The 21,354-nt window shown below is 35.0% G+C and overlaps 1 pseudogene; it reads left to right on the forward strand.

The window, feature by feature from the left end:
* Positions 1–19,626: 19,626 nt before the first annotated feature.
* Positions 19,627–20,258, forward strand: LOC134366580 (phosphatidylcholine transfer protein-like; annotated as a pseudogene).
* The last annotated feature ends 1,096 nt before the right edge of the window (positions 20,259–21,354 follow it).

Consider the following 21,354-nt stretch of genomic DNA (forward strand, 5'->3'; position numbering starts at 1 on the left):
AAGTCTTCCAATCTAGGATCATGGGATGTCTTTCCATTTATTTAGGTCTTCTACAATTTCTGTGTACAATGTTTTCTAGTTTTCTTGAATTTTTTATTATATTTGTATTTTGATTATACTTATTTCTGTATTTTATATTTGATGCAATTGTAAATGAAATAGTTTTTTTATTTCATATTCATATTGTTTATTGCTAATGTGTAAAAATATAATTGATTTTTGTATAGCTATTGTGATCCTGCATCTTTATGAACTCATTTATTATATCTAATAATTTATGTGTATATTTCTTAGGATTTTCTATATACAGTGCCATCTGTGAATAGAAACAGTTTTTCTTCTTTCCCAACCTGGATGCCCTTTTACTTATTTTCCTTTCTTAATTGCACTGGCCAGAATATCAGTACAATGTTGAATAAATGCAGCGATGTAGAAATCCTGTCTTGGTCCTGGTCTTAGAAGGAAAGCTATCAGTTTATCATGAGCAAGTGTGCTGTTGGCTGTGTATTCCTTCTTTCCTTCCTCCCTTCCTCTCTCTCTTCCTCCTTTCCTCCCCCCATCACTCTCTCTTTTGCTGTCTCTGTCTCTCTCTCTCCCTTTCCCCTTTTTTCAGGTTGAGAAAGTTTTCTTCTATTCCTAGTTTTTTGACTGTTTTTTATCAGTAAAGTATGTTGGATTTTGTCAAATGCTTTTTATGCACATTTTCTGCAGTTTGAAATGATCATGTGGTTATTGTTCTCATCCTATTAATATGGTGCATTATGTTGATTTCATTTCTTATGCTGAACCAACCTTACATTCCTGAAATAAATCCCACTTGGTCATATCGTGTAATCATTTTTATATGTGGATAAATTTAGTTTGATGGTATTTTGTTGTTGAGGATTTTTGCATCTGAATCCATGATGAATACTAGTCAACATTTTTATTTTCTTGAGATTCCTTTTTCTGATTTGCCATCAAGGTAATAGAGCCCTCATGAACTGAATTGGAAAGTATTCCTCCTCTTCTGTGTTTTTGAAAAATTTTTGAAGGATTTGTTTTAAGTATTCTTTCAACCTTCAGTAGAATTCCACAGTGAAGGTATTTGTACCTATGCTTTTCTTTACAGTTAACATTTTAGTTATTGATTAAATTTACTTATTTGTTTCATATCTATTTAGATATTATATTTTTTTCTTGAGCAGTTTCTATGGTTTGTGCATTTCTAAGGATTTTCGCATTTCATTTATCATATCAAATGTATGACTTACAATGTTTATTTTTTATTTTTTATTATTTAAGAATTTTAATTATTATAATTTTAATTATTAATTATTTATTTTAATTATTAATAATTTTAATTACTATTTTAATTATTAATCATTTATTTTTAATTATTCCTATATTTCTGTAAGTCCAGTAGTAATATTTACTCTTTCACTCATGATTTTTGTAATTCTGCCTTCTTTCTTTATTTTTTGGTCAATCTTGGTTTGTCAATTTTGTTCAGATTTTCAGAGAAACAGCTATTGGTTTTGCTGATTTTCTATATTACTTTTCTATTCTCTGTATAATTTATTTCCACTCACTTTATTTTTGTTCTCCAGGCCTTTGGTTTAGTTTGCATTTCTTTTTATATTTCTCTAAGGCGGAATTTTAGTTTAATGATTTATGATTTGTGTGTGTGTGTGTGTGTGTGTGACCAGTAAGCGGATTGGAACCCTTGGCATGGTGTCACCCGCACTGCGCTCAGCCACCCCTATATAGGATCCAAACCCACGGCCTCGGCACTCCCAGCCCCGCACCCTTCCGAGTGAGCCACGGGTTCGGCCCTATTTTTGGTTTTTAATATAGATATTACAGGTATAAATTTCCTTTAAGAACTATTTCACCTGGATCCCATAAATTTTGGTATGTTGTGTTATTGGAGTCATTTGTCTCAAAATAGTTTCTCTTGATTTCTTCTTTTGCTCGTTTATTATGTTTAGGTTTGTGTTGTTTAATTTTCACCAGTTTTTAAACTTATAAAAGTCCTTCGTTTAGAGATGTTTCAATTAATTCTAGTGTGGTTATATAATATACATTTTATGATTTTGATGTTTTAAATTTTATTAATCTTTGTTTTATAGCTTTTTTATGGTCTTTCCTGAATAATGTTCCCTGTGTATTTCAGAAGGATGTGTTTTCTGCTATTGTTGCATGGAGTGTCCTATAAATGTCTATGTTTTCTAGTTGTTTTATAGTCTTGTCACATCTTTTATTTCCTTGTTGAGCTTCTGCCTTGTCATCTATCCAGTATTGATAGTCAGGTATTGAAGTCTCTAACTACTGTTTTTTAAATGTTTTTTTCTCCCTTTAGTTCTGTCAGTTTTTGTTTTGTTTAGGAGCTCTATTGTTACATACGCTTATGTTTATAATTGTTATAACTTTTTGATGGATTGACACTTTTATTATCATAAAGTGTTCTTCTTTCTAGTAAAACGATTTGTTTAAAAGTTTATTTTTCTGTTATTAGTAAAACCATTCTCACTCTTTTTAGATTACCAATAGCATACTGTATCTTCTTTTCCTTTGGTTCCAACCTAATTGTGTCTTTGATTTTAAAGTTTGTCTCTTACAGACAAATTTCAGTTGGATCTTTTAAAATACACTTTATCTTTTAGAAAATTTTAAATTTGCAGCAAAATTGAGCAGAAGAAACAGATTTTTTTGTACACCATTTGCTCCCACACATCTCAACATCATCCACCAGAGATATACATATCATTCATGAACCTACGTTGACACATCCGTATCACCCAAATACCAGTGTTTAAATTAGAGTTAATTCTTAGGGTTGTACCTTCTGTGGGTTCAAGCAAATGTTAAGTGTGATGTGTTCACCAGTACAGCATCATATGGGGTAGTTTTACTGTTATTGAAATCAACTGTGCTCCTCCTATTAGCCCCTCTCTCTTTCCAACCCCTCTTAATTGTCAATCTTTTTACTTATCTCTTTACTTAATCTTTTCCCATATTTTGACCTTTTCTGGAATGCCATATAGTTGGAATCACACATTCTGTAGCCTTTTCAGATTGGCTTCTATCACTTAGTAATATGCATTTAAGTTTCTTCCATGTATTTTTGTGTCTTGATAGCTTCATTTTAAGGCTGAATAATATTCCATTATTTGGATGTACCACAGTTTATTTACTCACTTATCTACCAAATGACATCTTGGTTTCTTTGAAGTTTTGGCAATTATGAATAAAGAGTCTATAAATATCCTTGTTCAGGTTTTTTTGTAAGTCTTTGAAATCTTTGGGTAAATATCAATAAGTGTGATTGATAGATTATATGATAAGACTATATTCAGTTTCGTAAGAAACTGCCAGACTGTCTTCCAAAATGGCTTTACCATTTTGTATTTCCACCAGCAACGAATGAGTGTTCTTGTTACTTCACATTAACACTAGCATTTGCTACTGTCAGTGTTTTGGAATTTGGCCATTTTTTTTTAAACATTTACTTGTACGTTTTTGTGGAGTACAGTGTGTTGTTTCAATGCATATATATACTGAACAATGATTCACTTAGCATAGATAGCATAGTTTTGTACCTGTTTAAGTTGCATTTCTCTGATGATGTGATGTGGAGCATCTTTTCATATGCTTAGGTGCCATCTGTAATAAACACCTCTTCTTTGACGAGGTGTTTATTCAGGTCTTTTGCCTACTTTTTTGGGGGGGGGTGTTAAGTTATAAGTGTCCTTTGTCTATTTTGGATAGCAGTGTCTTATTAGATGTCTTATCCAAGTATTTTCTCCAAGTCTGTTGAGTGTCTTCTTCATTCTCTTCACATTATCTTTCACAGAGTAGAAATTCTTTTTTTTTTTTTTTTGACTGGTAAGGGGATCGCAACCCTTGGCACTGTGTTGTCTGCACCACACTCAACCAGCGAGATAACCGGTCATCCCTATATAGGATCCGAAACCAGGGCCTCAGCACTACCAGCGTCGCACTCTCCCAAGTGAGCCACGGGGCCAGGCTCAGAGTAGAAATTCTTAATTTTACTGAAGTCCAACTTATCAGTTACAGGCATACCTCATTTTACTGTGCTTTGCTTTATTGCATTTAACAGATATTACATTTTCTACAAATTGAAGTTTTGTGGTGACTATTTTTCCAAAAACATGTGCTCACTTTGTGTCTCTGTGTCACATTTTGGTAATTCTTACAGTATTTTAAACTTTTTAGTTATTATTATGTCTGTAGGATGATCTGTGATCAGTGATATTTAATGTTACTGTTGTAATAGTTTTGAGGCAACACAAACCACACCCATATGACAGCAAACTTGATCAATAAATGTTGTATATGTTCTGATTATTCCACTGCTCCCACATCTCTCTCCCTCTCCTCATGTCTCTCTATTCACTGAGACACAATTTTTTTTATTTCGTTTATTATACTTTTCAACACCAGAATTTCTATTTTTTCCTTGTAATTTCTGTCTTTGTATTGTTACTTTCTTTTTGTTGAGAAATCATTTTCATACTTTACTTCATTAGACATGTTTTAATTTAGTTCTAACTTATTAACAGTTATAAACTTATTTATAACAGGAGTATTCTATAGTGTATATATACCACATTTTCCTTATCTAGCTGTCTGATGATTGACAGTTTGGTTCCAACCTTTAGCTATTGTAAATAGAGCCATGATAAACATGGGGGTGCAGGTATCCCTTCAACATGATGATTTCCTTTCCTTTGGGTATATACCCAGAAATGGAATCGCTGGATCATATGGCAGTCCTGTCTGTACTTTTCTGAGGAACCTCCATACCATTTTCCATAATGGCTGCACCAATTTACAGTCCCACCAACAGTGTAGGAGAGTTCCCCGTTCTCCACATCCTCACCAGCACTTGTTATTCCCTGTCTTTTTGATAACAGCCAGTCTAACTGGGGTGAGTTGATATCTCAATGTGGTTTTGATTTGAGTTTCCTGGATGCTGAGTGATGTTGAGCATTTTTTCATGTGTCTGTTGGCCATTTGCAAATCTTCCTTTGAGAAATGCCTATTCAGCCCCTTTGCTCATTTTTTACTTGGGTTATTTATTTATTTATTTATTTATTTTTTGTTGTTGTTGTTTTACTGTTAAGCTGTTTAAGTTGCTTGCATATGCTGGATATTAATCCTTTGTCAGAGGCATAGCTTGCAAATATTTTCTCCACTCTGTAGGTTGTCTTTTACCTCTATTAATTTTTTATTTTACCATGTAAAAGCTTTTTAGTTTGATATATATATAATACCATTTGTTCATTTTTCCTTTTGTTTCCTATGCTTTGGAGGCCAGCTGATTTAAAGTATTCACTGGAGAAATTCAACATATAGAATTTATCAGGGGCAGATTCTATTGGTTGATTTTTGTTCTTTTTTCTAAATATGGAGCAGACATTCCTGTTTCTTTGCACACCATAGAGTATTTCATGTTGTTGTTATTGGAAACTGCATATTTTAAATATGATAATATGGTAATTCTGAAAATCAGATCCTCCTCCCCTACTCAGTAGTTGTTGCTCTTTTTGGTTTATTCTTCTTGTTGTTTGTTTGTTTAATTACTTTCTGGAATTAATTCTATTGATCCTGTGCTACTTATTGCATGGACTTACTGAGTCTGTCTTCAGTGATTTTAGTTTTCATCTAATGACTTGATGAATATTTTCTTAATTACCCTCACTGAATATCTCCCAGTCTTTTCTGAGGGTCTCTGTGTTTGTGTTGGGCCTCACTTTCCATCTTCCGATAGTGTACAGTGCTGCTGTAACCTTCAATTCCAACTTGCTCAGATGCTCAAAGTCACTGAGAGGTGAGAGATTAGGGCCTTCCTGGTTCTCTTCTGGGTAGGTGCACAGCCATGTGCATGTACTTATTCTTCTACAGTCTCAGGGAAATTTAAGATCTTTTCAAAGCATGTATAGAAATCTAATTCCCCAGATTTAAAAAAAAAAAAAAAATTGGAAGTATTTTCTGTACCTCACTTGGTATTGCTACCACAGACAACTGAGATATTAAACAACTGCCGTTGATTGTTTCTTCACACAGCCTCAGGAAAAAGCTTTTTATGCTAAGGGAACTCTGAGTCAGATCAAATAAAAAGAAGCCCATCGATTTGCTGTCTCAAGGGAGCTGCCAAATTGATCAAATGATAACACATCTCTGAGAATGTGACTTAATGGCTATCTCCAAACCTGTTCTGCCTTTTCCAGTGACTGCTAATCTGTTGGTTTTTTTCCTGTGATTCTGGAAATTTTACAAGGCTACAGAGGATTTAAGAGAGGAATGGGGAGAGGGCAAAGTAAAACACCACAACTTTATTGTTCTTAGCAAGATTCACCCATTTTTATTGAATAAATGCTCCTTACATTGTTGCAAATTTTTGGTTATTATCTATAGTTCTGTAAAAGTTGATTTTGACAATCTTTTGCTAGTGTTCTCATTGCTATTATGAAGCAGTGGATTTTCAGAGGTCCTTACTCCACCATTCTTTTCTTTTTTTTTTTTTTTTTGACATTAAAGAATCGGTTTTAATCATTTTAAAGTGATAATGATATTAAGGTTATATATATATGTTTTTATGATTCTTGAAGTGATTCTCCTCTCATTTCCTCATAAAGCATTTTTTTGTCTCCATCACTCATTGAAACTACACTTGTGTTTTTTTCCTTACACAATCCCAGAGTCATCAGATCATAATTTTTCGGCTCAAAACTGGGCAATGACTTCTCACCTCACTCAAAGTAATACCCCCAAAGACTTACTCAAGTCTATATGACACTGCTATTTCTTTCTCTTTCTACCTCTCTTTCTGTTTTACCATTTGACTTCTTACTTACTCAACTGTAGTTACACTGGCCTCCTTTTGGTTCCTTGAACATGACGAACATGCCAGGCATACTATTGCCTCAGTCTTTACAATCAATATTCTCTTAACCTGAAATAGTTTCTTAGATAACCATAGGATTTATTGTCCCAGATCTTAATGATCTCTCCTCAGATACTACTCTATTAGAGAAGTCTTCTTTGAGCACATTTTTTATTATCTCTTTTATCCTTCTAATATATGTATACTGTGAGAATGAGGATAGCATTTTTCAAACTGTTCTCCCCCCTAATTTTTAAAGTTGTTTCTGGCATATAGTGGAACTTATTAAATATTTGTAGAATGCATAGATAAAATAATGTGTAAAGTGAATGGAAATAAATTAATATTCTTTATTGTACAATCTTGCCTAATTATAATTGGCATAGGGGTCTTAAAAGAAAGAGATTATTTTGTGACCTGGAAGAAGTGAGTTTTGAATTGTCCTTGAGAGGCAGAAAGTTTTAGAGAAAGAAAAATGATTTTTATTGTGGAACATAGAATGAGAAAAATACAGAGGCACCAGTAAAAATTCCATTTTTAATGATAAACATCCACTCTTACTGGGAAATAATAGATGCCTTTAGATTAAATAAGTGCTGGAGGAAACCTGTCAGTGCTTCCTTTTGCCTTAGCTTTGACATCAATCTGAAAATATAAGTCTGTGACATTACTTCCAAATTTAGAGAGGGAATTTGTAAATGAGATCTTGCTTTTAACTATTTCGATTAGGCACTTATTTCCCAGATTATTTTGGCTTTAGATACACTACTGAATGAGAGAAACTTGAGATGTTTTTTGTTTGTTTGGTTGGTTTTTTGCAGCAACAAAGATATCTTTGACATAGATCTCTTAGGAGTCATTCATTAGTAATTCCCCCATAGGTTCTCACTGGAGTATACTTACATTGACTAGTGTAATAGTTCTTCCTCCAAGAAGTGCAGGAGAGTGAAATGAAAAAAATAATGCTTCTCAGCTTACTGTACTATTAAGTCCCCTTTTAAAAAACACAAAGTCTGTTTAATTGTTTTCCATGGAAACAGGTATTGTGCTTTGTAGAATAAGAATTAAACAGTCAATTTGTGGGGTTGCAAATGTAGTAAAAGATAGTTTTATAAGTGGATGAGTTATACAATACTAGAAAAGAAAAATAAATTGCCTTTTTTTCCTCCTCTCTCTATTAATACAGAATGTGCATGCCAAGATTGGATATTGTCCTGATGTTTTCCATTCCTCTGCATATATCTCCAGGAGTGAGATTGCTGTATCATATGGAAGTTCTATCTGTAGTTGTTTAAGGATCCTCCATACTGTTCTCCATAATGGCTGTACTAATTTACAGTCTCATCCACAGCACAGGATGGTTCCTCTCTCTCTACATCCTTGCCAGCATTTGTCTGTCGTTTTTATAATAGCCAGTCTGATTGGAGTGAGGTGATATCTCAGAGTGGTTTTGATTTGCATTTCCCTGATGACTAGTGATGTTGAGCATTTTTTCATATACCTGTTGGCCATTTGTACGTCTTCCTTTGAGAAATGTCTGTTCAGCTCCTTTGCCCACTTTTTAATTAGATTATTTGTCTTTTTGCTGTAAAGTTGACTGAGCTCTTTATATATTCTGGATATTAACTTCCATGTTTATTGCAGCTCTGTTTTCAGTAGCTAGGTGATGGAACCAACCTAAATGTCCATCAGTGGATGACTGGATAAGGAAATTGTGGTATATATACACAATGAAATACTACTCAGCCATAAAAATGACTGAAACTCTACCATTTGAAGCAACATGGATGAGTGTGGAGAAAATTATCCTAAGTGAAACAACCCAGGTACAAAAAAAGAAATACTGCATGTTCTCACTCGTAACTGGGAGCTGAATCCGTAAATAAGCAAATGAACAATAGAGACAGAAGAAAGAAAGAAAGAAAAAACAATCACAGTAATACATTAAACTTTTAGAAAAGTAGAGGTGGAAAAGGGGAGGGGGGGAAGGGAGGGGGCTAGTGAGGAGCTGTTCAATGGACACAAAGAATGATTGCATACTGTAATGATGAATAAGCTAACTGTACTGATCTAACCACCACACATTATACACAATTATTGAAAGTCAACATTGTACCACGCATGTATGTATGAAAAAGAGAAAAGAAAGAAACCATGAGATTTTCTCTCCACCTAAACCCCCCTCACCCCAGCAGGGAGCCCCACCAGTGGAGAGCAAGATGTTCCAGAGCTTCCCTTAGAACCCAGACTGCATTATTATATAAACTGTGATTTGGCAACAATAACAATGATCACATGAACACTATAGTTTGTATATACAGTAGTTAATGCTGGTTATAACAGCTTTTAAGACTGATCTGAGAATCCCATCACCTTTCTTCCTTTCTTTTGTTAATTCTATAAGAACATATTGCTCCATAACTTACAAGGGAATATTTGAAATAATTTGAAATGAATGTTGAATAATGTTTAATTTCTTAAGCAAACAATATCAAATAAAAAGCAAAGGAAAAGAAAGACTTGAGCAAAGACAATGAATTGCCTTTTACTATTTGTTACCAATTGATTTAGACCCATTGCTCTGCAAACAATCCATTTTCTGTCGATTTTTTATTTTAAGTAAGCAATGCTGTTTATAACTGGAGGTAATGATGCCTCTCCACCTGCCACGCTCTTAGAGTAACACTGATGGAAATGCTCTGGATAATTTCCTCTTTGTGTCTGGACAGTTCTTCATCTTTTCCCTTTTGGAGCAAATCCCCTCTTCTGTGATCCCGTCCCCTAGAGCAGCCCTCTGCTTCCGAGTTTCTCACCATTGGGATGATCTATTTTGAGTCTGTTTTCCTTTTTCCTGTAGTTGGTGACTGACACCCCTTACATCCCACGTCAGATTGGAGATCTTAAGGGGTGAGGAAAACTATACACTGCCTTTGCTGATTTCGATTTTCTCCTCGAGCTAAAGCCAATTAATTGTCCTGCAGTTTTCTCTTTAAAGATTTGATATGTTAATACAGATTAGTGTCAATAATAAATCTGCAAAAATCACACACACACAAAAGATTGGATATTGAATGAATGAATGAATCAATGAATCAATAACAAGGTTATAAGAGCAGACTAGATCACTGGAGACAAGATTGTCTAAGATAATGGTTGAATTATTTTCCAAAAATTTATTTCCTGCCTCACTATGGTGAAGATATGTTACTAGTCTGCAAGGTTTTCTATTTTCCCAAATTGGTCTTCAAAACCAAGATTCCAAAACCTCTTGTTTTTATAAATTCTTAACAATTTTCATGACATGAAACCCTTTGAGAATCTGATAGAAATTGTGGAGTTTTCTTGAAATGGACGAAGGCAGCATGGATAGGCATGAGCCTGTATTCAATTTCAAGAGATATTAACATCTTGAAGCTCATCCCTCAACCCTAAATTAATGACCTCTGAAATGAAGCACAATATTTATTTATATGGAATTATAGTAATGCATAGTTCTACATTGTGATGAGCTACTCACTTTGTAGAATGAATTAACTCAGAGAACTATAGGACCCTTTAATTTAAAGGAATATGCTTTTCTGAGTAGCAGTTAAGGCATATAAATTAGTATTATAATCATAAATCTAATTATAGTGGTACTTAAAACATTGTAAAATAGAAAACACCATTACTTAAGAGCCAGTAAATCAACATTTTTCCTTCACAATCCGTTTAAGTGCACATCAAATATAAATGGTTAATATCCTCAATGATAAATGAGGAAAACAAAGCAAAACAAAAAAATGAGGTCTGTTATGTTTGGTTCTGAGTTCATAGGAAATCTCTTATGTACATTAGTAAATCTTCACAATATATTTCCACAACAGTGAAAGTTTGTTTGTTTTGAGGAGATGACTTGAGAATGGAAGAAAGTCCTTTTTTCAGGGATCCTAATAACTGCACATAAGAAGCTATCTGTTTTGCTTACACATAGAACTTACTTTTGGATTATCACATATTTATCAGACCACCTAGATTGCTCCCTTAGAGATACAGGTTCACAAGTTATATAAATAAAAAACAACCTTATTTTTATACAATGATGAGTATATATTTATCCATAGATTTATCCATTCAATAATATTTAACAAATTCCTACTGTATATAAGACAATATTCCAAAAATTACAGCAGGAATATCAGGCATATACACAAAGCACAGTAATATAGTGCAGTGTATGGTATAAGAGATTAAAACATTTTACAGGAGTTCAGAGGAGGGAGAGAGGATTTATGACTAAGATATAACAGAGAAGGTTAAGGAGCAGGAGAATGCCCTGGTCTGACCTATATTTGATGAAGCTTATACTGGTCACAGTGTAAGGTAGTTTGGACAGTGAAGAGCTAGGAGGCAGGAAGACAAGTTAGTAGGCTACATAACATATAATGTTATGATCATTATAATATATAATGGTTTATATGAGAGGAGTTTAAAGCTCAATATAGGGTTGTGGCCATGCAGATGAAAACTAGATTACAGAAAAAGAAATAAGGCATTGTGAAGGTGGAAGAATCAGGCTCTAACAATGACTGGATATTGAATGATAATATAACAACCACAATTACTTGAAGTTGATACGACAAGCAAACAGAAAGGACATTGTTGGGGGGGAGCGGGGGAGGGAGAAGGGAGGGAGGTTTTGGTGATGGGGAGCAATAATCAGCCACAATGTATATTGACAAAATAAAATCAAAAAAAAAAAAAAGAATGATAATAGAGAAGTATCGAAGATAACTCCGAGAATTTGATAAGATATGCCCATATTTAGCAAAATGAAGAAAGGCAGGAGAAAATGCAGGCATGGGAAACATGGTGAATGTGATGAATGTTGAAACCTTGGTTTTAGGTAAGTACTGTTAAACACATACTTCTTTCAAAAAGGCTCTCCTGAATCACAAGAGTTCTGTTAACATTAGACTAATGAGGTTCTCACTTGATTTTATGCCCCAGAGGATTTAAGCTATGCAAAGATTCTCTCTTCAATGCCCCAGAATAAATTTGCTGTTAAAGTGAATGGTGAGACAAGTAACACATGAAGGAAAAAGGACTACAATTAAAAATTCTTTCTTTCAAGTACAGAGGGGCAAAAGCAATCTCTCCATAACCTTCTCATACCTTCTGAGACTGCTGGGTTTCTAATCCAAAAATTTTTAAATGAGGTTGTTTATAGGTATATATCAGTGTTTGGTATGTAAGAGTAGTGTATCATCCTTATTTATTTTTATTGTATACAAAATATAAACTGACAGTGATAGTATAGTAGGAAAGTGAGAAACCCTTAAAGAGAATTGCTATAGCTTTTCAGTCAGTAGCTTTTGAGTTCTCTCCTCTGTCCGGATCCATGTGCACAAAATCTATTCTTTACAAAAGTGAAAGATACTAGGTTTACTTATGTTCATCTATTATTAACTTAGTACTTTCTGTCTTTCTGTTAGAATGTAGGAGTTACCACAGTAAAACTAGATTTTAAAATTTAATTTTAGAAAGTAGAAATGGTGGCGGGGTATAATTGGGTGGGGGACACAGGGTACAAACGCAATTTGTGGTAATGGGCAAGCTGCCAGTGTAAATCTAGCCTTCACATTTTGGACATGAGGGGTGACGACCAGCTCTGTATTCATGAATATTCATAACCAACAAAAAAACAATAAAAAAGAAGAAAAGATAAAAAGAAAAAGTTAATTGGTGACATAACACTTTTATGATAACAACAGTCAGAATCACCAACACAATGCTAAGAAAAAAACTCTAAATAAAATGAAACAGAAAACCTATGTTGGGACACTGAGGAAGACCTTTGTAAAGGAAGACTGGTAAAAAAAAAAATATATATTACCAATGAAATTCAAGACATAGTGTTTCAAAAAGTACTGGATAAATAATACAATTTATAATTAATATGAGAAAAGCGGATCTAAATTTTGATTTTTTTTCTGTTTGTCTGTCAGGTATAACTAACCTTTAGATTAAATGTGCTGGTGTCTATTTCCCATTAACATTGAATGTTCCAAACCAGCTCTCAAGTAGACATTCTCAACTCCTTATTTTGGATGTCATTTGCCTTTGATTATGTGCCAGTTCTTATTTAAACTTCAGATGAAGAACATATTCAAACAAATACCATTACTAAATTCCTATTTAAAATTGTTTTGATTTAAGTTAACTTTAGTTTGACAAAACTCTGAAAACAAGTTTTAAAAAGCTTCAATCATTTCTTGGCATAACTTCTGTAATCCTCATCTTTTATCTATCAGTTATTAAATCCATGTGGTTTTAGGGCCGGCCCGTGGCTCACTCGGGAGTGTGTGGTGCTGATAACACCAAGGCCATGGGTTCAGATCCTACATAGGGATGGCTGGTTGGCAAACCGGCTGAGCGTGGTGCTGACAACACCAAGCCAAGGGTTGAGATCACCTTATCGGTCATCTTATAAAAAAAAAAAAAAAAATCCACGTGGTTTTTATATTTCTAAAAAGTGTTTTACATAATAATAAATATAATTATTTAACCATAATATAATTTCTGCAAGTTGTTTGTTTTAAATTTGTCAGTCGAATCAGAATTTACTTGCTTAAGTAAACCATCAGTTTTTAAAATACTGTGTACAGTCACTCCTTTCGAAGGCATTTCTTTCAAAATTTAAGCTGTTGTTCTGATGGATAAAGATGTAATTGAGAATGAAAAAATTCTTGAAAGCCGTAAAGAGAAAGGACCTTAGGTTAGCCATCAGAAAGTGTGAGTTCAGCGTTCAGCTCTACCGCCTACTACAAGACTTCAGGCTTTGGAAGGCCTGTCTTTACACTAGGGCAAGTTTTATGTGAGGTAATTATATGTCACGATTGCCCAAAATGCTAGTGTCCTCTTGATGTGCTTCAATACACTATGGTATCCGTTGCAGGAGGGATACTGATTAATACATTCTCTGTCTCCTATTTATCTGTTTATCAGTCTATTAATATACCTGTCTATACACAGACAGACATATAAAGAGCATTTGTGTCTATTTTTTACATGTTTGTGTATATATATCATATATATGGAATACACAACTTTATATTGTGAGCTCAATTCACATGTCCTAGGTTTAAATCCTGGGCCTAATTCTTACTTGCTATTTGACCTTGAGCAAAATAATTAATCTTTCTAAACCTCAACTTTGTCATCTGTGAAATGTATATAACAATTCTTCATAAAATTGTGAGGAATAATCCGTACAATCTTATAGGGCACTTACACTGAATAGTACATAAGTATTTGATGCTAACTATTACATACAAACACACACACATACAATCCATACAATCCAAAAATGTATAAAAATATCTACAACAAAAAGCCCTTAAGTATTTTAAACATAAATATCATCAATTTTATGTCATAGTAACTGAAGGACTCCATTAAATAGTCATGAAATTTCTCTCAAAGACCACTGTGAAATCAAGCCTAGATTAGGGAAGAATGGTGAAACATGATATAACCCTGAACGGTAAACAATAAGCTAATTCCCAAGCTTTTAAAAATTAAAATAACTTCTTTGATAAACTGCAATTTATCATCCCTTTCAAGTGGCATTGCTGCTTTTAGCAACTCAAAGCAACAATCAAAACCATTAGTATTTTTAATGCCGCTGGATTTTAGCTCTGGGCTAAAATCAAACACCAAATGTACAGGAAAAAACAAACAAAAAACCGTGAGTGTGAATCAGCAAAAAACAGTTTAGTGTGCAGTTCCCTCTTCAAAGACACTGTTTGACTCCACATCAACTACACTTTTTCTCTTTTTTTTTCAATATTCCTTGAGTTATTTTTTACTACTAATTGTAGAACTTTATAAAAATACTTCAGATGTTTATCTTGAATCATGCATCTGTGTTGAAAATATCTTTTTTTTTCATTCTTATTTTTATCGTAACATAGCTGATTGTACATATCTCTGGGGTACAAAGGTGAATATCAATACCTGTGTGTAATATGTGATGCTGAAATCAGAATAATTATTATATTCAGCAATATACACTGTCATTGCTATTCTTGGCCCTTTACCAATCCCTCCCTTTCTTCCTCCCCCTTTCCCACTTCTAGTAGTGTCAATTCTCCTCTTGAAAGTTAAGTGTATTATTGTGATTGTTATATCTTTCTTTCTTTTATTTATATGTTTATTTTTTAACTCCCACTTATGAATGGGGACAAACGGTATTTTTCTTTCCGTGCCTGGCTTATTTCACTTTAGATAATTTTGTCTAAGTTCATTCCTGCTGCTGTGAATGGCAGAATGTCATTCTTTTTTATGGCAGAGTAGTATTCCATTGAGTATATATACTGCATTTTCCTTATCCAGTAATCCGTCGATGCACAGTTAGCTTGGTTCGAATTCTTGTTTATTGTAAATAGAGCTGTAATAAACATGGGGGTCCAAGTATCTCTTTGAGATGATGATTTCCATTCCTTTGGGTATATACCCAGCAGTAAGATTGCTGGATCATATGGTAATTCTATCTGTAGCTGTTTGAGGAATCCCCATACAGTTTTCTATAATAGCAGCACCAATTTACAGTCATACCATCAGTGTAGGAGGGTCTCCTTTCTCCACATCCTCACCAACATTTGTTGTTCTCCACCTTTTTGATAATAGCTAGTCTAACTGAGGTGAGATTATATCTTAATGTGGTTTTGATTTGCATTTCCCAGACGCTGAGTGATGTTGAACATTTTTTCATGTGTCTGTGGCTATTTGTATATCTTCCTTCTAGAAATACCTATTCAGCTCCTTTGACTATTTTTTGAGTTTTTTGTTTGTTTGTTTGTTTTTGCTGTTCAGTTGTTTGCATTCCTTGCATATTCTGTACATTAATCCTTGGCCAGAGGCATAGTTTGCAAGTATTTTCTCCCTCTCAGTAGGTTGTCTTTTGCTCTGTTAATTGTTTCTTTTGCTGTGCAGAAACTTTGTAGTTTGATATAATCCCATTTGTTTACTTTTTCCTTTTATTCCCTGTGGTTTGGGGGTCATATTCATAAAGTCTTTGCCCAGTCCTACTTCCTGAAGTGTTTCCCCTGAATTTTCTTATAGAAGTTTCATAATTTCAGGTCTAATATTATAGTCTTTAATCTATTTGGAGTTGATTTTGGTATATGGTGAGAGGTACAGATCTAGTTTCATTCTTTTACATAAGGATGTCCAGTTTTCCCAGCAGTATTTAATGAAGAGGCAGTCTTTTCCCCAATGTATGTTCTTGGTGCTTTTGTTGAAGATCAGTTGGCTGTAGGTTTGTGGGTTGATTTCTGGGTTCTCTATTCTGTTCCCTTGGTCCCAGTGTCTGTTTTTATGCTAGTACCATGCTGTTTTGGTCATTGTGGCTTTGTAGTATAGTTTGAAGTCAGGTAGTGTTATGCTTCTGGCTTTATGTTTTTTTGTTCAGGATTGCTTTGGCTTTACGGGGTCTTTTCTTGTTCCATATGAACGTTAGGATTGTTTTATCTATTTCTGTGAATAATATCATTTGTATTTTGATGGGGATTGCATTGAATCTGTAGATCACTTTGGGTATTGGTTATGAATATTCATGAGATATAAAGCTGATTGTCACACCCCTTGTGCCCAAGATGTGAAGGCCAGATCCATATATTTTTGCAATGTTAATTCTTCCAATCCAAGAACATGGAATGTCTTTCCATCTTTTTGTGTGCTCTTTAATTTCTTCCAACAGCAATTTGTAGTTCTCTTTGTAGAGATTTTTCACCTCCTTGGTTAAATTAATTCCTAGGTATTTTATCATTTTTTGTATGTCACTATTGTAAATGGGCTAGCTTTCTTGATTTCCCTTTCTTCTAGTTCATTGTTGGAGTCTCTCACTCATCGTTTAGGAGTTGGCCTAATTGTTATTTCCTTAAGGAAGCTTCCCATCATTCCTAAACTAGGTTAGTTCTACTGCTGTTTTCCTAGAGCCTACTTCATGGTAAGAACTTAATAAATATTTGCTAGTTACTCATATTCTAGATGTTCAGTTTCCAAAACAGTGTTCAGTTGAGTCCTAGGCTCCCTCAAAGTTGCTGTTGGGGTCTCAGTGTGTGAGGCTCTCTGATTTAACTAAAGTGATTCTAGTTGTACCACATTCATATATTGCAACTCAGTGTAGGATTTCATTTGGAAAAGTGTTCCATTGTTTTAATAATTTAAAAATCATCACCAAGAAGACCATTTACTCATTCAACAAACACTGAACAGTTCTTTTTTTTTTTTTTTCCTTTTCAATTTTTATGTTTTATTTTTTTATTTTTTATTTTTTTAAGTTTTATTTTGTCGATATACATTGTGGCTGATTATTGCTCCCCATCACCAAAACCTCCCTCCCTTCTCCCTCCCCCCTCCCCCCCAACAATGTCCTTTCTGTTTGCTTGTCGTATCAACTTCAAGTAATTATGGTTGTTATATCTTCTTCCCCCCCCCCCGGTTTTGTGTGTGTGCATGCGTGTGTGTGTGTGTGTGTGTGTGTGAATTTATATATTAATTTTTAGCTCCCACCAATAAGTGAGAACATGTGGTATTTCTCTTTCTGTGCCTGACTTGTTTCACTTAATATAATTCTCTCAAGGTCCATCCATGTTGTTGCAAATGGCAGTATTTCATTCGTTTTTATAGCTGAGTAGTATTCCATTGTGTAGATGTACCACATTTTCCATATCCACTCATCTGATGATGGACATTTGGGCTGGTTCCAACTCTTGGCTATCTGAACAGTTCTTTTACTTCAGAGAGTGTTCCAGGCATTGGGGATATAAATAAATATTTGGGCAAATGAAGCCTTAGTCTTCAGGGAGTTTACATTATTGAAAGGATACCTCAGATTATCTCTTATGTTTAATCACTGCTGTAATGTTAAGTTGGTAGCTCTCTAAGAATTTTATCTGGAAGAGATCTTAGACTTATTTTCAATTTCTTTATTTTACACATGAGGAAATGGAGGTCAAGAAAGTGAAGATGACTCATTTAGGTTCACAGTTAGTAAGCTGAAATTAGAATGTAGGCCAGATTCTCAGTCCAATGTACTTAGACACTGTGCCTGTAAATGGTACCTCGCTGTGGTATCATTTTTTCATTAATTATTACTAATTTGGAGGGCTTTGACAGGGACATGGTAAATCATCAGGGAGATTCAAACCTAATAATTAAGGACCATGTAAACTCACTACCCCTATAATGGCAGCAGAAACACAAATAGAACATCATGGCTGCTATAATGAGTAATTACTGAAAATCTGAGGTGCTCAATAGGCAGGTACGCAATGTTGAGCCAAAATGGGCTTTTGTGACTCATTTCATCCTTGATTTTCTTCAGAGGTAGTCTTTTTTGATCATAAATATGTACACAGGAATATGAATACATTTAAAATAATATTTTTTGTCCACAATAAACATTCAAATAAACGTTTTGTTTTGTTGATTTATTTTTCTTCTAACACCACAGCATTTGATTTTTCATTTGAATTTGCAAATGAATTAGAGAAGTTTGTCAGATTCTAATGAGTGGTTTTCATAAACTTCTTTAATCTGCAAGTATATCCATTCGCCTATCCTCCTAAGCATGAATATTTAATTAAAATACACACATACAGACAAAGAGAGAGACAGAGATAAAGACAAGTTTTTTTTTTTTGCTACTACTTAAATAACTACACTGTGTGGTGTGCTGTAGTCACAAATAAAACAAAACAAAATGAAAGATAGAAAATATTTAATTGATCAAAATTCCTGAGCAGAAATTTTATTTTAATTACAATGATCATTCTTTTACCAAGTAATTACCTAAAAGAAATGGAATGTTTCCACATAAACAATAGTAAGTAAACATTGTATATCTGTAATATCCAGCTTGCTCCATTAAAATTCTCAAGTCTGTTTGTGAACCGTTTTCTCATCCTGTAAATATATCATCAAACAATATTGCACCTCAATGAATGAGTTGAATATTTTCTTCAGATATTTAAGAAAGTACACTGGTCAAAATCAAGGACTCTATAGACAAATTGCCTAGGTTTAAAAACTGGTTCTATTACTTAATATTCATGTGATTTCAGGCAAGTTACTTTATCTCTCCTTGCCTCAACTCTAAAGTGAAGATGATAAAAATACTATCTACGGCATAGAGTTCCTGGTATTATTAAATTAGCTGATATATATATAGGTCACCTAAAATAAGTGTTTGACACATACTTTGAATTAGCATTTCTTATTAATTTTATTTAAGCACATAAAGTGATTGTTTTAAGGGTAAGGTATAAACAGTTGTTTCCTAGTTTCAAGGGGAATGGAAAAATAGTAAATGTTACAATAAGGCAGAGTGACTGCTTTTTTAATTGATACATAAAAAAGAATTTATTTCCGTCAATTTACCCAAACTTTAAGAAGTGGGAAGGTTCTGTTCTTCATGAAAAAGATAACATACTACCACCTGTTGTGAATGATTTAAATCTGTGCTATTCAATCTAGTAGATATTAACCACATGCGGCTATTGAACACTTGAAATGCGGCCAGTAAGAATTGAGATGTGCTGTAAGGGTGAAATACCCACTGGATTTTGAAGACTTAATATGAAAAACTTAAAAAGGTAAAATATTTTGACCCTGTCACCCGCCCCAGTGCCTACAGCAAGCCTGTCCGTGTCGTACCCTCCAGGTGGAGGAACCTGAACTGCTGAAGGATGGAGCCGGCGGTGGGCGGCTTCTCAAAGGAGCAGTTCTGGGAGGCCTGCGCTGAGTTCCAGCAGCCAGCGCCAGCCGGGGCCGCCTGGGAGCTGCTGGTGGAGACCGTGGGCAGCAGCCTCTACCTGCTGCTGGACCAGGAGACTGGCCTTTAAGAGTATAAAGTCTTTGGTGTTCTGGAGGACTGCACCCCAGCTCTACTTGCAAACGTCTATATGGACTTAGAGTACAGAAAATAGTGGGACCAGTACGTTAAAGAAAGCAACAGAAAGACCTACAATCTACCGGGAAGTGAATTACCCTTTTCTCATGTCCAACAGAGATTATGTCTACATCCGGCAGTGGCAGGAGTTGGACGTGGAAAGGCGGAAGATCCACGTAGTCTCTGCCCAGAGCACCTTGGTGCCTCATCTTGGTGAAAGGCCGGGGGTGATCCTGCTGAAGTGGCACAAGCAGATCCTGGCGAGTGAGAGCGATGGCAAGAAGGGTAGCAAAGTTTTCATCTGTTACTTAGCTAACTCGGTTGCCAAATTCTCCGTCCTGGTTCATTAAATTGGCCGCCAAGAATGGAGTTCCTAACGTTTTGAAAGACTTGGAGAAAGCCTGTCTAAACTACCTCAAGAAAACCTAAGAAAGCGAATTGGGAACCTTGTGTCGGTGGGAAGATGCCTCTGATAGTGCCACACGTCCCTTTTGCATTGTCCTCTTCGGAGGCCAAACGACCTACAGCATGTCGTCACTGAGCATGTTTGCCCAGTGCTCCAGCTTACCCACCTGCTTCCTTTGCCACTCCCCACCCAGGGGCCAGCTGCCTCTTCCACTATTGAATATGGGGAAGATTAAGGAAACCTTTGTTTCTTCATTTTTAGGAAGAGAAGTCCTCAGTAGAGAACACAGTCATTCTATTGTTTTAGGGGGATGGGTGGGTGGAGGAACGACAACAGCATGTAAGAATGACTGTTCAGGCAAGCTGGCTCCTTCCCGGAATGGGATTTCTTCCAGCCCAGGAGGGGCTGCTCCAAGTTGCATTCCATTCAGAGTTGACTTTCAGTGCACTGAAACTGGAAGACGTGCTGCTGTCCATTTGCCTTATGCTTTGATTTGATTAGGCTCAGATTTGAGGTGATAACCCAATAGGTCTTGCCCCCTTCTTACTTATGGAGGATCAGTAGCTCTTAGGATAGCAAACCATTCTGGGAGGCATTGCAGGCCTGACTGGGCACACATTGTGGTAAATATTTTTTCCCTCATTGTCTATGTCTAGTTTTTTCTCTTTCCCATATGCCACTGCACTGGGGAAAGGCTACCCATACCTCTCTATCTCTGCATTTTACTGGAAACTGAGGCATCAAGATGACTCTGGCAGCTAGCAAAAGTAAAGATGCTTTTTGCACAGCATTGTGATAAAGTGCCCTTCTATGCAATATGATGAATTTCCTTTCTAGAATGTTTGGAAGGGGTAATAGTTCACATCCAGGTAAAATTTAGTGGCTTGGTAGACTGTGCACCTTTTTCTCAAGAATTTCACTTAAGTCTCTGCCTCTTCTACCACCAAAAGAACATTCAGTTTCCTATGTTTTCTCCTGAATTTTGGAAGTAGATATTCTGTGGCCAAAGGCACAGGCTTGATAATCTCAAGGAAAAATTTTAATCATTGTGTATGATGGTACCAAACCTTGATTCATGGACATAGAGATTCAGGATGTAAAGCCAGAGGAGGGGATTTA

The sequence above is a fragment of the Cynocephalus volans genome, chromosome X, assembly GCF_027409185.1.
Source record: "Cynocephalus volans isolate mCynVol1 chromosome X, mCynVol1.pri, whole genome shotgun sequence".
Lineage (NCBI taxonomy): Eukaryota > Metazoa > Chordata > Mammalia > Dermoptera > Cynocephalidae > Cynocephalus > Cynocephalus volans.